This window comes from Callorhinus ursinus, unplaced genomic scaffold, assembly GCF_003265705.2.
Source record: "Callorhinus ursinus isolate GAN/ISIS: 27379988/994484 unplaced genomic scaffold, GSC_fseal_2.0 scaffold4, whole genome shotgun sequence".
NCBI lineage: Eukaryota > Metazoa > Chordata > Mammalia > Carnivora > Otariidae > Callorhinus > Callorhinus ursinus.
In genome coordinates, this window is record NW_027397066.1 from 114,124,521 (window position 1) to 114,142,973 (window position 18,453).

The window sequence follows — 18,453 nt, forward strand, 5'->3', positions numbered from 1 at the left end:
TCAATTATATCTCAATAAAACTGGGGGCAGGGGGGAAGATCAGAGACCAGACTATAACTAGAACTGCTTACATTAGAAACAAAGAAAAGTGTCACACCAACAATCCATACTGTTTTTTACTTTGTATTATTTACCTTAAAGAAAATATTTTTAGTGTAAAATAAATACAAAGCAAGTTAAATGAAGGAAATAATAAAGATTAAAACAAAAATAAAAAAAATTAAAAGGGGCGCCTGGGTGGCTCAGTCGTTAAGCGTCTGCCTTCGGCTCAGGTCATGATCTCAGGGTCCTGGGATCGAGCCCCGCATCGGGCTCCCTGCTCAGCGGGAAGCCTGCTTCTCCCTCTCCCACTCTCCTGCTTGTGTCCTCTCTCTTGCTGTCTCTCTCTGTCAAATAAATAAGTAAAATCTTTAAAAAAAAATTAAATAGAGGAAACAAGAGAAAAATCAATAAAACTAGAAGCTGGTTCTCAAAAAAAATCAATAAATTAAAGAAAAAAAACTCAGGAAAATGGGCATAGATAAAAAGAAAGAAGACTAAAATTACCAATATTCAGAATAAAACCAGGAATATCCGTTATGGACCCTGCCAACATCAAAAGGATAATGAGGAATTATTCGGAGTAACTTTACGCTCATAAATTATACAATTTAGAAGAAAGGGACCCAGGGTAACACAATTCTAAAACTCAACCAGATAAAATAGATAATCTGAATAGTACTAAAACCACTAAATAAATTGAATTTTTAATTAAAAAGCTCCCAGAAATGAAATTCTCAGGCCCAGATGACTTCACTGGAGAATTTTGTCAAATAAATTTTTTGCAATGTCCTCTAGAAAACAGAAGACAGAGGAATACTTATTCTATGAGTCTACTCTTACTCTGATACCAAAAGTAGACAGAATACAAAAGAAGAAAATTACAGATCAGTATCTCTCATTGAACTTAGGTGTAACAATTCTCAATTAAAAATTAGCAAATTAAATCTAGCAATGTGTAAAAAGACTTATATGTCATGACCAAATGGAATTCATTCCAAGAATGCAAGTTTAGTTCAACATTAAAAAATAATTCACTGTAATCTACCACACCAATTGGTTTAAAAAGAAAATTAAACAGTCATGTCAACTGATCGAGAAAAAAGCACTTAACAAAACTTAACACTCATTTATATTAAAAACTTACAAAAAGCAAGGAGTTGACAGGAACTTCCTCGAATGGGCTAAGTTGTGTCTCTTCTCCCATCCTACAAATTTGTATGTTGAAGTCCTAGCCCCCAGTAACTTAGAATGTGACTATTCGGAATAGGGTCTTTGAAGAGATAACTAAGGTGAAATCAGGTCATTGGGGTGGGCCCTAATCCAATATGGCTGGTGACCTTACAAGAAGGGGAGATTAGTATACAAACAATACAGAGGAAAGACCAAGTGAACATACAAAGAGAAAACTGCCATCTCCAAGCCAAGGACAGAGGCCTGAGAAGAAAGCAACTCTACCATCACCTTGATCTTGGACTTCTAGTCTCCTGAATTGTAAGGAAATAAATTTCTGTTGTTTAAACCATCCAGTTTGTGGTACTTTGTTATGGCAGTTCCAGAAAACTAATATACTTCCTCCACTTGATTAAAGGGTAGCCACAGAAAATCTACACTTAACATCACACTTAATGGTGAAAGACTGAATACTTTCCTACAATATTCAGGAACAAAGCAAGGATATTCACTTTGACCATTTTTATTGAACATACTGCTGAAAGTTCCAGCTAGTACTTTAAGTCAAGAAAAGGAAGTAAAAGGCATATTGATTGTTAAGGAAGAAATAAAACTCTCCATATTTTATGAAAAACTCTTAGAATTTAGCAGTGAGTTCTGAAAGGTTGTAGAATATAAGATCAATATGTAAGAGTGAATCACATTTCTATATACTAAAAATAAACATGTGCATACTAAAAAATTAAAAACACAATGCCATTTATAGTTGCTTTAAAAAAATTAAATGTTTAGGTATAAATCTAACAAAATAGCTCCAGAATTTATATCTCAAAACTGACAAAATTCTGATGAAAGAAATCAAAGAAGACCTAAATAAATATAAAGACAAACCATATTTATGGCATGAAGACTCAACATAATAAAGATATCAATCCTTTCCAAATTAACCTATAGGTTTAATTCAATTCCTATCAAAATCCCAGCAAGTATTTTTATAGCATAGACATGCTTATCTAAAAATTTATGTAGGAAGACACAAGATCTAGAGGAGTGTAAAAAAAAAAAAAGAAATTTTGACAAGTAGGAATGAAGTGTTGATGAATCACTCATATAGATCTTACTGTCTAGTGACCATATGAAGGCGATGTGGTACTGGTGGAAGAGAGCCACATTGAAACAATACAGAGAACTGACATATAGACTGAGTATGTGCCTAACTGAGATTGATAAAAATCTAAAAGCAATTCAGTAGAAGAACTATAGCATTTTCAATGAATAATCTTGAAGCATTTGGACATTCATAGGCAAAAGGAAAGAAAGGAAAGAAGGAACGGAGGGAGGAAACTCAATCAAATTTTAATAGTCAATACAAATATTAACTCAAAATAGATTACAGACTTGCATACAAAACAAAAAAAAAACTAAAAGTTTTAGAAAAATATGTAATACATAAATATTTGGGACCTAGGGCTAAGTGGCAAGTTCTTAAACTTATTACTGCAAGCATAATCTATAGAAAAAAATTGATAAATTGGACCTCATTAAGATTAAAAAAAGATTCTGTAAAGAGGGTGAAAATCAAACCACAAACTGAGAAAAAAAATTTACAAGCCACATATCAAAGATCAGAATTATATATAGAATTGAATACAGAAATAGCTTTCTAATGAACAATGGAAACACAAATGATCCAATTAGAAAATGGACAGAAAACAGTTATGTCATTTAAGAGGGTATAGAGATATCACATAAGCACATGAGAATATATTCAATATTCTTAGTCATAAGGAAAACACAAATAAGAATGACTAAAAGATAACGATTATATAATACACCATCAAGGATGTGGAAGAACTAGATCCCTCATACACTGCTGGCGGGAATGTAAAATAGGACATCTATTCTGGAGAAAGTATGACAGTTTCTTTAAAAACCAAACATTCGCTTGCCATATGACCAAGCAGTCATACCCCTCGGCATTTATTCCAGAGAAACGAAAACTTACGTTCACCAAAAACCTGTATATAGATGCCCACTGCAACATTATTTTTATTAGGCCAACTCTGGAAACAACTAAATTATTTCCATGGATAAATAAATATACCATGGTTCATCCATACCATGGATTAATACTCAGTCTTAAAAAGGAAAAAACTATTCATACATGTGAAAATGCGGATGGATCTTTTAAGAGTTATGCTGAGTAATAAAAAAACTCAAAAGGTTATGTATGATTGCATCCACATAACATCCTTGAAATCACAAAATATAGAGATGGAGAAGAGATAAGTGGTTATCAGGTATTAGGAAGAGGCAGAAGAAAGGAGAGAAGTAGCTATAAAATTACTATACTGTAAAAGGGAGCACAGGGAATCCTTATGATGGAAACTATCCTGTATCTTGACTATGGTAATGGTTACACAGATCTATGATAAAATTGTACAGGATACGCCCACACACCCCACACACACAAATGAGTGTTTATAAAACTGGTGAAATCTGAATAATGTCAGTGATGTAACAATGTATATTTCTTACTTGCAATATTGTACTATAATTAATGCAGGAAACTGAGATTAAAAAAATTGGGTGAAGTTTAAAGGGAACTGCTCTGATTTATTTCTTAAAACTACACATTAATCTATAATTACCCCAAAATAAAAAGTGAAACAAAACAAAAAAACGTATTCTTAATGACAATGGGAACTTAATGACCATAATCATAATAGCTACTAGCCAGGCATCGAGTGCAGTGTTAAACCCTTATAATATCTTTTTTCTTTCTTATTGTTGTGGGAGCTCTATGAAACAGGCAAGTTATTAATCCCTATTTCACAAATAAGAACATTGACGTTTTGAGAGTTAATACATATTATTTGCCTAAGAGGATGTAACATATTTGCAAGAAATGAGGGATTTAAACTCATGTTAAGTACAGATCTAAGACTCTTGGCTACAATATGTTTTTGTTATGTAAAAAACGTTTATTATCTCATATGTCCTTTATAGACTTGGCATAATGCTGGCAATAAATCTATATATATATGTATTTATGAATAAATGAATGAAATCATTAAACCATCAAATTTTATTCTCAGAAAGCATGGGCATAATGGTGTTAGGGAAAGAGCAAACTGTATGTTCCTTCAAGTCATGTAATTTGGAAAACTAAATGAAAATCTGAGCTTCAGTTTTTTGAATGCCTGACTAGAGAAACGGATGCTTCATATATCTTTTAGATCCTATCTCTCAAATATCAGATGTCTCAAGCAAGTTTTTGGCATCACAGTTAATTTATGATTGACATTTTTAATGAGTGTCTGAAATGCCAATATTTTGTGTTGTTGATAAAACGATCCATATGTTTTACATTTCAGATACTCAGACAGCTGAATTGACATTCTGTTGTGAAATGTTAAATTCCTAATACGATTCCAAATCCAGGCAGTAGGCTAACCCATTTCCATAAGAACTTAGAATATGCTCAAGATTGTATTCTTGTTTTCATCTGAGACTTGGAGTTCTAAAGTACCTAGAATGTGCAAAGACACATGTTGCTATAGATTAATCTTCATCAAGAATACCAAATATTGTGTAGAAGGATTAATAGCATTATTTGCTAGCACAGGAACTGAGCCAATTCATTTCCTATAAGAGAAACTCAGGAGACCCTCACTTTCCCATGAACAGGAACTTACGGCTTCTGTATCAACTCTTCTTATCAGGACTAGAAGCTTCAGTAGGGCAGGAAGTTGGTGTTTCCTTTACCACACTATTCCCAATATTTAGAACAGTGCCTGGCACACAGTGAGGATTGTTCTGTCAACAAAATAGCTGAAAAATAATCTAGTAAACATCATAGGCAAGCAGAGTTAAGTTTTTTTTAATTTTTTATTGTTATGTTAATCACCATATATTACATCATTAGTTTTTGATGCAGTGTTCCACGATTCATTGTTTGTTCATAACATCCAGTGCTCCATGCAAAATGTGCCCTCTTTAATACCTATCACCAGGCTAACCCATCCCCCTGCCCTCCTCCCCTCTAGAATCCTCAGTTTGTTTTTCAGGGTCCATCATCTCTCATGGTTCGTCTCCCCCTCTGACTTACTCCCCTTCATTCTTCCTCTCCAAGCAGAGTTAAATTTTTACCCAATTATTATATATCTATCCCAATTGCTGTGTTTATTTAAACCTCATCCCCCAGTTAGCTGGGAATTAAACTCACTACATTGTATTCTCTCATTCTTAAACTTTGGTGCAAATATCTGAACACAGTATTTCAGATTTCTTTCATTTCCCTTTTCAGAGTATCTTGCTAATATAATAACTCAATTCATTTCCTTGGAATTCCTAATTTTTTCCTTGATAGCAGAAAAGAAAGTAATAAGGTAACTTTCTCAAGATATCTCTGCACTGAGAACACACAAAAAATCACCTATGCTTTTTAGCTCATTCAAAATTTCTTGTGTATTTTTTCTCTTTTAGAATAGCAGCAAATCAATACACCTCCCCCTACCTTATCACGTTCAACTTGAAGACCTTGATTATTTGTACACCATTTAACACGGATAACTTATATAACATTTAACATAAGCACATTAAAGAAAACCACACACTTAAAAAACATTATTATCATAGAAATACCATTTTTGACATTAAAAAATTATCTAAAAAAACTCATTACTTCTTGTGGTATAGGAAATCACCATTCATTTCCATTAGTCAAAATTAAAAAAAATATTAATTTTCTTTTGTATTTTTAGTTTACTTTTCATAAGTCTCAGAATTTGATCTCTCTAGTGGCCAGATGAGCATTTTTAAATAAAATTCTGTAAGGTAGATCACTGATACTCTGAGTTAGGTAGTCCCTACCTTTTGCCTTTTCAGGAGCCCAGTGGGGAATTTCAGTCCTGCAAATGGACCAGACAACAGTATCTATCACTGGCAGTCCTCCCAGTTTTATAGTATGGTCCATCTCCACTATTACACTTTTGTTTTTCTATATCAGGTCAGAGATATCATTGCAAATAATTCATTGTCTGGCTTTTTTCAGTCTATCAGAAGTTCAGTAAAAAATATTTCATTCATTCATTCATTCATTCATGGAAAACATTCTATGCTAGATGAGAATGTCACAGTGATTTAGACAGTTATGGTTCCTCTCCAGCAGGATAAAATGGCTTTCTTCTTGATTTATAAGAGTTCATAGCTATGATCAACTTGATGTTCTCTTTTTCTATTGTATTCACCATGAACTATTAAGTACAATAATAACATTATTATTGACCCTTAACATTAAGGGTCACTTCAAAGAGACTAACCCTCTCATGACGACTGTACTTTTAATTCAAGATGACATCGGTTATCTTTCCAGCACTTTAAATTAGAAGTTTCTTTGTTCTAGCTCTCACCTACATGTAAAGATAAAGATCTATTGTCTATGGATATGGACTATATATTATCTATAATCATATGTATATATATAGTCATCAAATACATATTATACATCATTATAATTAAACCTTCTAAAAGATCTCTCATTCTCCCTCCTTTCCTAACTAGGATCTAATCATCTTTTGCATGGATTCTTGCTTTGTAATTTCTTACTTCTAGTTTCTCTCTGAAATCATGCTTCACATCACCACCAAAATCAGGAAACTAAAACACAAATTTTCTAATTGTTTGTAAAACAACAACAACAACAACAAACAAAGTCAAAAACTTCAGCTCCAGACTCATTTCCACCTTCTTTCCCAGAACTCCAACACTATCTGCCTCCCACACCACACCAAATTACATATAGGATTCTAAATACATTCTACAATTTCATGTCTTTGGTAAAATTCTCAGGTGGGTCTCTCTTTATGAGTACATTCTACTCTGATCATCTTCCTAGTCTGCCTACCACTTAACTTCCCAAAATCCATTTTCTATTTTTCTACAGCAGATTGTAGATATTTTCATTACAATTCATTATAAAAAAGTATTTGTTTACAGATGGATTATGAAGATAGAGATTATGTCTTACTGCATATAATCACAGCATCTACCTTTATCCCTATACAAAAGGAAAGAGAAAGAAAGGGAAGGAAGGAAGGAAGGAAGGAAGGAAGGAAGGAAGGAAGGAAGGAAGGAAGGATGGGAGGGAAGGAGGAAAGAGAGACAGGAAGAGAAAGAAGAGGGAGGGAAAAAAGGAAGTAAAGAAGGAAAGAAACAATGACTTCTGAGTGAAGAAAAAGTTATTTATAGGTACAGGGTATAGTCCTACTAAGGTAATTTCCATATAATGACATTTTTATGTAGTAATTTTCCCTTCTCTTATGTGATTAATTCATCTCTTTGCTACATGTGATTAGATATGCATTGTGTAATTACAATTAATAAGCAATTAAAATAATTCATATGCTATGAATTTACTTGTCTATATTTTCTAAGATAATGTATAGGAAATCGAAGGGGGGGGCAGAAGAACATAAATTCACATGTCCAGCAAAGATCTTGTCTCCAAGTGAAACTGTTTTATTATTAAAATTATTAAGCAAAAACTCAGAAAGCTCTTTTTTAACTTTTAACATTTTTAATCAATTATAAAAGAACTATATTGAAAATATATTAAAAATCTCTCTCTTCTGTCTACCTACCTATTTTCTAAACCTCTAAGCCAGAGAAGTACACTGTTAATATTTGCTGAAAATCATTAAAATATATTCTTATTTATAAAAGGAAGCATATTTGATGCAATATCTTGCAGGTTGCTTTCTCTCATAACAATATACCCTAAGTAGGTTCACCAAGAACATTCGGTGTTCTTGGAAAACACGATATTTTAATGGGTAGCAAGTTCCATTATATACTTGTACTGGATTTATTTAATCAATTCCTATTATCAAATATTTCATTTTTTTTGTTTTTACCTTTTACTACTATATTTTAAAATATGTATTTTTCACATTCTGAATAGGAATGATCTTGATTAGTTGTTCATAGGAATTTTACCAGCACTGGATGTTATTTTTTTTAATCTCCATAATATTAAATACTGAAATAACTACTACTAAGTAGTGCAACTTCTTCTCAGGTTATGAAAACAACCTACCAAGTACTTCCTTTTTCCTTCCCTTACCTTAAAAAAGTCCATTTACTCACCAGCATCAATAATGTTTCTTATAAATCAGATAATATCACTTTTCTGCTTAGAATCTATTTTCAGCTTTGTGGGCAATAAGCACAACATGCCATTACTCAGCTCTGCCATTTTAGGTGAAAGTGGCCATAGCCAATATGAATAAATGAATGGGTGTGTCTGTGTTTCAATAATACTTTTGTTACAAAAAGAGGTGGTGAGCAGAATTTGACCCATAGATTTATATTTTACCAATCCCTGGCCTAAAAATCTGGTTGTTTCTGACCTTATAACCTAACTCACTTCCTTCACTCACTTAACTTTCGTGAAACCAGCCAGACATTCTTTAACCCCAGGACCTTTGTACTTGCTGTCCCTTCTTCCTGGAAGATCATCCTCTAGAAAGCTATAAGGCTCATTCCCTCACTTCCTCTCATTCAAAGTTCTCCTTAATAGAAAGGCTTTCCCTTATTGCCCTCACACTTTATTCCCTTACTCTTTTACTTAATGTCATTCATTGCAACCTGATTTTTTTTTTTTTTTTTTTTTGGTGATTCTATCCTCCTCACTTAAAGCAAGCTACATAAGAACAAGGATATATCTGTTTTGGTCATTGCTGAATCTCTAGGACCTAACACCTAGCTGTCTCAGTAAACATTACTAAATAAATGATTAAGTTACTAATGTAACATCTGTGTCTAATATTATTTACATATACATATACATATGTATATATACTTTGCAATATATGAATCTATTAAGAGTTTTTATGTTTTCCTTATTAACTACTGTATTTTTAAATAAATTTCATATTATTAAATAGCGTATTTTGATTTATCTCATTCGGCTCCAAATGCCTTTGACTTACTCTTTATTTCCAAGAAGTACATTTTTTGAGACTTCTCACGCTGAGATATAAAAATTTGAGTCACAATCTGTTTTACTCAAAATTCTATGGAAATTATTCACTATTTTGGGCATTTATTTTTGTCTTTAACAATGCTCATGTCTACTTATTAAGCACCGAGTTGTGGGGTTTTTTGTAGTGTCTATTTTTTATATTTCTATATGAATAAGTGAGGTATTTTGTTGTTGTTTTATTCTTTAAGTGTACTTACTTTACTAAGTTGTGGGTATCTTTTCAGCAACAGAATCTGCATGGAGGTGATCAGAGTGAAGAGCTGAGGGGAAAGCTCTGTGGGTTTGAATGTAGGCTCAAACATTCATCCTGCTCTTCAATTTCTTCCTCTCCAAATGCTGGTACTCTTTTAACAAGGTTTAACAGGTTTAATAACTTGTGAACATTAAATGAGCTTATAAATAAAGAGCATTTTGGAAGTTAATGATTATTAACTCAATGCAAACTACCATCACCATCACCATTATCAATTTAACTTGGTATATCGTGAACGCTCACATTAAAAAAGAAATTTTCTTCAACTTTTTTATCTTATTTCTTCAGTATCACTCATCTTCAATTTTTCATCTTGGGATTCTGTTTATAATACTACTATAAACTGTTAATATTTCACCCATGCTTATTTTGTTATTTTCACTTTTACCTCTATCATTTATTTTTAATTATATGGAAAATTTTTAAGCTCTTTTTATTATTTTGGCACTAATTTTTTTTTTGTCTGAATGATCCAGTCTCATATACTTTTTTAAAATCAGAAATCCTCTTTCAAATTAAGCAAAATTCACATCAACAAATATTCGTTGGAAGCTCCTAGTATGTGTGCACATTATCCCAGGAGCCATGGTCCTTTTCCAATCTCAGATTCTTCTCTCTTTGTGTCTGCACCTCTGTTTTTTTGTGTAAAACATGTTTTTTACTTTTTCCCTAAGGATCAAGCCTGTGAAAGGGGGGTTATAACAGAATTTATTATGGTGGTTAAATGTTAATATTTGTAGTACCCTTAGAATAGCACCTGACACATAGTAAATGTTTGGAAGTAATATTAAGTTTAATCAATAAAAAAATACAAATAAACAAAATTCTACATTTTTCTATATGCTTTCTTGACTTTCATTATTTTTTAAAAAGATTTATTTATTTCATCTATAGAGCGAGCACGTGAGCAGGCAGGGGAGAGGCAGAGGGAGCTGGTGTGAAAGAGAATCTCCAGCAGACTCCGTGCTGAGCGTGGAGTTGGACCCAGGGCTCCATCTCATGACTCAGAGATCATGACCTGAGCAGAAACCAAGAGTCGGATGCTCAATTGACTGAGCCACCCAGACACCCCTCTGGACTTTCATTATAATTCTTTGTCATAGGGAGATGTTTGTTTCTTCATATTGTGTTCTTTCTTTTGAAATGCAACACATTTTCTTACATCAGATAATTTTTTTCTTTGTCTCATGTTTAACAGGGAGAAGAATTAACTTTCATAGTGTGCTCTGAGGTAGATTCTCCCAGAGATTGTGGAAAACCCTCATCTCTTCTTTCAAGTTGCCATGAAGGAGAACATTTAGATTCACTGTGACCTATTTAGTTAGAGAGATTTAACAATAACCAAGTTTTGAGAGAACACCAGACGGAGAGGATGGGTGGTTTTCCTTGTTTGTTGTAGAAGCAGGTAGACACTAGCTGGAGCTAACTGTTCATTACCTGGCATAGACATACTAGCTGCAAAGCAGCAAGTCAGTTCACAGGCACTCTGCCTAGCCCAGATACCAACTTTAAGCAGCAGCCTAGACTAAGCAAGTACATCGGGGTATCTATCTATTCAACATGGCCTCATGGACTTCAGAGGAACATTGCTAGAAGGCTACTGATGTCCCTGATACAATCTAGTCCTTACACTCAAATTGTGAGGTCCACTATCAATTTGCAAGTGATTTGCAGCAGGTCATGTGCACATTTTTCCTTTCATTCATCTGCTTTTACCTATACTTTGATGGCTGAGATGTCTTTATACATATGGCATGTGGCATGTATATTTTTTTTTTCTGGTTTCCAACGCTAATCTTTTTCTTGTTTCATAACCACTTGATTATTTGAAGATGAATCTCAGTGTGGGCAATTTAGGAACATGTCCTCAATCTCCCATCATACCTTGGATTCTTACTACTAACATTTTATGATACTTACTATTATCAAAATAACACTTCATCATACTCATAAATATGATACAACAAAGAATAATTTTTCCCTATATAAAAGTGGAACCAATACTGAGGAATGACAGGAATTTAGGATACAGCTTTACCTAAAAACACAACCTCATATATATTCACCTTACACAGATTTTTGTTGCATATATTTCATGTTAATATCATGTGTTCATATGAATCTTAAAAGAGTAGTTCTGCCCAGTGTAAATGAAAGCAAAACTTGAAGTACACTATCTTAATTATAAATGTTATGGGTCCACTGTTTGAGAGGGCTTTTCTCCAGAGATTACAAATAAAATGAAGTACATCCAATTAAGTGCCAGACTGACAAGAATTTTCCTTTATGCTTACTGGCAACCCTCAGATAACTCATTCAGAATTAGAGATTCAAGTACTCTCAGTGACAGCAGGATTCCACTTTCTACTCCCTCTGACATTTCTATCTATGCATAATGGAAATACTGAAACTCTTATTAAAGTGTGTGTGTAGTAAAAATAACCAAAAAAAAAGGAAAGAAAATATGTTGCTGTTCATTTTTATCTGTATCCAAAGAGATTTTAAAAATTTATTTTCTGAACATGTTACCTACAACTACAAAGCTCAAAACCAAAATAAGAACTCTCTTCTTCATAACAATGATTTAGCGTTTATGTGAAAGGAATTTACATTAAAAATGTACATGTGCACATGTTTAAATAAGGCAGATATTGAATATATACATTCAATAATAGTGTAATATATGTACTTTCTTATATAATATATATACTCTGAAATTAGGACAGTACAATTTATAACTAGAGAAGAAAGAGATCAAACATACTAATACAAAAACCTTTCAGAGAGCAAAATTTCACCTTTTTAAATTTATAAAAACAGAGTCTTAAAAAACAGAGTAATTCTCCCATCCACCACTTAGCAAAGATGAACACTCAACATAAATAGAAAAATTTCTGACAGCTGGGATAATGTGCCTTAATGGCTCATTGACAGGCAGACTGGTTTCATCCATCTGCATATTTATTTCTATTTCCATGGTGGTCCAGCTGCAAATGTTACCACATTTGATAATGCCTTCAATTAGATCTTCACTCTTAATGGATATCATTATTTTTCATAACCACCCTCCCATGGGTTTAATTTAAAGTAAGCAACAATAAAAATATATAAATGATACAGTTAACATTCAGTAATTTTATGTCTCATTTTACTATAGGAGTAACAAATATGGATAGGTTTGAGCAAATGTATGGCTTTATACTGACTCGGTGTATCTCAATTTGTCTCCTCGGTGATTTTGTGAACTAATCCTTTATCACTCTTTTAAATTATATATTCACCTGACACATTTTACATGAAAGTAGGTCATGTATGTTAGTGGATACCCAAAGATCTATTCCTACGTATTTGCCTTTATTTTGTGATTGATCCCTGCCTTCTTAATCAGCTCTCCTTTTAATATTATAGAAACACTTATGGTTCTCCATGAAGTAAGATAAAAGCTGAATTACAATTCATTTTTTCCTTAGGGCCTCAAATGATAAAGGTAGCTTTAGAAATCTGAGACATGCTGAGATTTAGCTGAAAGCAAGAAGAGACTTAAATCATCCCCACAACAGAAGAGCCTGCAGGCAAGTAAGGTGGACCAATTAAAGCATTCCAAGTCATTCCCAATGGTTCTTTAAGTCAGATGTTAATTATCACTAAACTCACTAGGGACCGAGCTTTCTTTCTGTGTATCAAGACCTACTAGGACCTTAATTTGGCTTTGTCAAAATAACCTTTGTCTGTGACAAAAGTCTTCTTTAACTTGGAAGGTTGATTAAGCTCTGCAATAGAAGAATGGTGAGCTAATTTTATTTTGAAGTCATTTGAAATCCATATTAAATTTCTGTCCAGAATACATCTACCATTTAAGTATTTTCAAATGAATTCCTAGACATAATCCTGAGCCATTGGGATTATTTTTTATTACACAGAGCCAATATTATTATATTTATAATCACTGGACAATAGAAAATGTTTTTAATAGTTAGAATTTTGTTTCGTTAAAAAAAAAAGAGGAACTGAAACTGTCTTACACATGCCAAACATCATGGTTCTGGTTTACTGCTTGGAAAAAAATTTTGGCTAATTGGTGGGTAGTGTCTTTGTCAACCATGAACTTAGACTTCTGTTATCAGAATATACTACAGATACAGAATATCTATATTGCTTTATTTGGGGTCCTGATATCCCCACCATTTCTTTTTAATCAAGACAATGTATATTTCTCATGATGTAGCTATTTCTTGTCCATTACGTATTTTGTGACAGAAAATATTTAATCAAGCCAATACTGTGAAGCTGAGCTTGGTGCTATCATTTAAAAGGCACCATGGAAGGCGGGGGAAAACGGAGGGGGAGAGGAACCATGAGAGACGATGGACTCTGAGAAACAAACTGAGGGTTCTAGAAGGGAAGGGGGGTGAGGGGATGGGTTAGGCTGGTGATGGGTATTAAAGAGGGCACATAATGCATGGAGCACTGGGTGTTATACGTAAACAATGAATCATGGAACACTACATCAAAAACCAATGATGTAATGTATGGTGATTAACATAACATAATAAAAAAATTAAAAAAATAAAAGGCACTTTTTTTTGTTTTTTTGCTTTGTTTTTCCTTTTTTTAATTTAAATTCAATTAGTCAATATATACTACATCATTAATTTTGATGTAATGTTCAATGATTCATTAGTTGTATATAATACCCAGTGCTCATTACACCATGTGCCCTCCTTTTTTTTTAATTTTTTTATTGTTTTGTTAATCACCATACATTACATCATTAGTTCTTGATGTAGTGTTCCATGATTCATTGTTTTTGCCTAACACCCAGTGCTCCACGCAGAACGTGCCCTCCTTAATACCCATCACCAGGCCAACCCATCCCCCCACCCTCCTCCCCTCTAGAACCCTCAGTTTTTTTTTCAGAGTCCATAGTCTCTCATGGTTCGTCTCCCCCTCCGATTTACTCCCCTTCATTCTTCCCCTCCTCCTATCTCCTTCTTTTTCTTTTTTCTTAACATATCTTGCATTATTTGTTTCAGAGGTACAGATCTGTGATTCAATAGTCTTGCACAATTCACAGCACTCACCATAGCACATACCCTCCCCAATGTCTATCACCCAGCCACCCCATCCCTCCCACCCCCACCACTCCAGCAACCCTCAGTTTGTTTCCTGAGATTAAGAAATCCTCATATCAGTGAGGTCATATGATACATGTCTTTCTCTGATTGACTTATTTCACTCAGCATAACACCCTCCAGTTCCATCCACGTCGTTGCAAATGGCAAGATCTCATTCCTTTTGACGGCTGCATAATATTCCATTGTGTATATATACCACATCTTCCTTATCCATTCATCTGTTGATGGACATCTTGGCTCTTTCCACAGTTTGGCTATTGTGGACATTGCTGCTATAAAATTGGGGTGCACGTACCCCTTCAGATCCCTACATTTGTATCTTTGTGGTAAATACCCAGTAGTGCAATTGCTGGATCGTAGGGTAGCTCTATTTTCAACTGTTTGAGGAACCTCCATACTGTTTTCCAGAGTGGCTGCACCAGCTTGCTTTCCCCCCAACAGTGTAGGAGGGTTCCCCTTTCTCCACATCCCCGCCAACATCTGTCGTTTCCTGACTTGTTAATTTTAGCCATTCTGACTGGTGTCAGGTGGTATCTCATTGAGGTTTTGATTTGGATTTCCCTGATGCTGAGCGATGTGGAGCACTTTTTCATGTGTCTGTTGGCCATTTGGATGTCTTCTTTGGAAAAATGTCTGTTCATGTCTTCTGCCCATTTCTTGATTGGATTATTTGTTCTTTGGGTGTTGAGTTTGATAAGTTCTTTATAGATTTTGGATACTAGTCCTTTATCTGATATGTCATTTGCAAATATTTTCTCCCATTCTGTCAGTTGTCTTTTCGTTTTATGGACTGTTTCTTTTGCTGTGCAAAAGCTTTTTATCTTGATGAGGTCCCAATAGTTCATGTTTGCCCTTGCTTCCCTGGCTTTTGGCGATATTTCTAGGAAGAAGTTACTGCAGCTGAGGTCGAAGAGGTTGCTACCTGTGTTCTCCTTTAGGATTTTGATGGACTCCTGTCTCACGTTTAGGTCTTTCAACCATTTGGAGTCTATTTTTGTGTGTGGTGTAAGGAAATGGTCCAGTTTCATTCCTCTGCATGTGGCTGTCCAATTTTCCCAACACCATTTGTTGAAGAGACTCTCTTTTTTCCATTGGACATTCTTTCCTGCTTTGTCAAAGATGAGTTGACCCTAGAGTTGAGGGTCCATTTCTGGGCTCTCGATTCTGTTCCATTGATCGATGTGTCTGTTTTTGTGCCAGTAACATACTGTCTTGATGATGACAGCTTTGTAATAGAGCTGGAAGTCCGGAATTGTGATGCCGCCAGCTTTGCTTTTCTTTTTCAGTATTCCTCTGGCTATTCGGGGTCTCTTCAGGTTCCATATAAATTTTAGGATCTTTGTTTCATTTCTTTGAAAAAAGAGGATGGTATTTTGATGGGGATGGTATTTCTTCCTGGTTCAATTTTGGTAGTTGATACATCTCTAGGAATGCACCCATTTCTTCCAGGTTATCTAATTTGCTGGCCTAGAGTTGCTCATAGTATGTTCTTATAATTGTTTGTATGTCTTTGGTGTTGGTTGTGATCTCTCCTCTTTCATTCATGATTTTGTTGATTTGGGTCCTTTCTCTTTTCTTTATGATAAGTCTGGCCAGCGGTTTATCAATCTTGTTAATTCTTTCAAAGAACCAGCTCCTAGTTTCGTTGATCTGTTCTACTGTTCTTTTGGTTTCTATTTCACTGATTTCTGCTCTGATCTTTATTATTTCTCTTCTCCTGCTGGGTTTAGGCTTTATTTGCTGTTCTTTCTCCAGATCCTTTAGGTGTAGGGTTAGGTTGTGTATTTGAGACCTTTCTTGTTTCTTGAGAAAGGCTTGTATTGCTATATACTTTCCTCTCAGGACTGCCTTTGCTGTATCCCAAAGATTTTGAACAGGTGTGTTTTCATTTTCATTGGTTTCCATGAATTTTTAAAATTCTTATTTAATTTCCTGGTTGACCCATTCATTCTTCAGTAGGATGCTCTTTAGCATCCATGTATTTGAGTTCTTTCCGACTTTGCTCTTGTGATTGAGTTCCAGTTTCAAAGCATTGTGGTCTGAAAATATGCAGGGAATAATCCCAATCTTTTGGTACCGGTTGAGACCTGATTTGTGACCTAGGATGTGATCAATTCTGGAGAATGTTCCATGGGCACTAGAGAAGAATGTGTATTCCGTTGCATTGGGATGGAGTGTTCTGAATATGTCTGTGAAGTCCATTTGGTCCAGTGTGTCATTTAAAGTCTTTATTTCCTTGTTGATCTTTTGCTTAGATGATCTGTCCATTTCAGTCAGGGGGGTGTTAAAGTCGCCCACTATTATTGTATTTTTGTCATTGTGTTTCTTTGCTTTTGTTATTAATTGCCTTATATAATTGGCTGCTCCCATATTTGGGGCATAGATATTTAAAATTGTTAGATCTTCTTGTTGGATAGACCCTTTAGGTAGGCTATAGTGTCCTTCCTCATCTCTTATTACAGTCTTTGGTTTAAAATCTAATTTGTCTGATATAAAGATTGCTACCCCAGCTTTCTTTTGGTGTCCTTTAGCATGGTAAATGGTTTTCCACCTCCTCACTTTCAATGTGGGGGTTTCCTTGGGTCTAAAATGAGTCTCTTGCAGACAGCATATTGATGGGTCTTGTTTTTTAATCCAATCTGATAGCCTGTGTCTTTTGATGGGGGCATTTAGCCCATTTACATTCAGGGTAACGGGTGCCTGGGTGGCTCAGTTGGTTAAGCGACTGCCTTCGGCTCAGGTCGTGATCCTGGAGTCCCGGGATCGAGTCCCACATCGGGCTTCCTGCTCAGCGGGGAGTCTGCTTCTCCCTCTGACCCTCTTCCCTCTCGTGCTTTCTATCTCTCGTTCTCTCTCTCTCTCTCTCAAATAAATAAATAAAATCTTAAAAAAAAAAATACATTCAGGGTAACTATTGAAAGGTATGAATTTAGTGCCATTGTATTGCCTGTAAGGTGACTGTTACTGTATATTGTCTCTGTTCCTTTCTGTTCTGTGCTGCTTTTAGTCTCTCTTTTTGCTTAGAGGACCCCTTTCAATATTTCTTGGAGGGCTGGTTTCGTGTTTGCAAATTCCTTTAGTTTTTGTTTGTCCTGGAAGCTTTTTATCTCTCCTTCTATTTTCAATGACAGCCTAGCTGGATATAGTATTCTTGGCTGCATATTTTTCTCGTTTAGTGCTCTGAAGACATCATGCCAGTCCTTTCTGGCCTGCCAGGTCTCTGTGGATAGGTCTGTTACCAATCTAATATTTCTACCATTATAGGTTACATATCTCTTCTCCCGAGCTGCTTTCAGGCTTTTCTCTTTGTCTCTGAGACTCGTAAGTTTTACTATTAGATGTCGGGGTGTTGACCTATTTTTATTGATTTTGAGAGGGGTTCTCTGTGCCTCCTGGATGTTGATGCCTGTTTCCTTCCTCACATTAGGGAAGTTCTCTGCTATAATTTGCTCCAATATACCTTCTGCCCCTCTCTCTCTTTCTTCTTCTTCTGGGATCCCAATTATTCTAATGTTGTTTCGTCTTATCGTATCGCTTATCCCTCGAATTCTGCCCTCATGATCCTGTAGTTGTTTCTCTCTCTTTTTTTCATCCTCTTTATTTTCCATCATTTGGTCTTCTATATTGCTGATTCTCTCTTCTGCCTCATTTATCCTAGCAGTTAGTGCCCCCATTTTTGATTGCACCTCATTAATAGCCTTTTTGATTTCGACTTGGTTAGATTTTAGTTCTTTTATTTCTCCAGAAAGCGTTTCTCTAATAACTTCCACGCTTTTTTCAAGCCCAGCTAGTATCTTTAAAGTCAT

General features: G+C 34.8%; 1 long non-coding RNA gene across 2 annotated transcripts in view; it reads right to left on the minus strand.

Moving 5' to 3' along the window:
- LOC141372506 (uncharacterized) overlaps positions 1-9,598 on the minus strand; it is an 86,127-nt gene extending 76,529 nt beyond the window's left edge. For both annotated transcript variants that reach the window (XR_012377774.1, XR_012377773.1), the window contains exon 1: positions 9,457-9,598. This is a non-coding gene — a long non-coding RNA (uncharacterized lncRNA). The remainder of the gene's footprint in view (positions 1-9,456) is intronic.
- Positions 9,599-18,453: the final 8,855 nt, after the last annotated feature.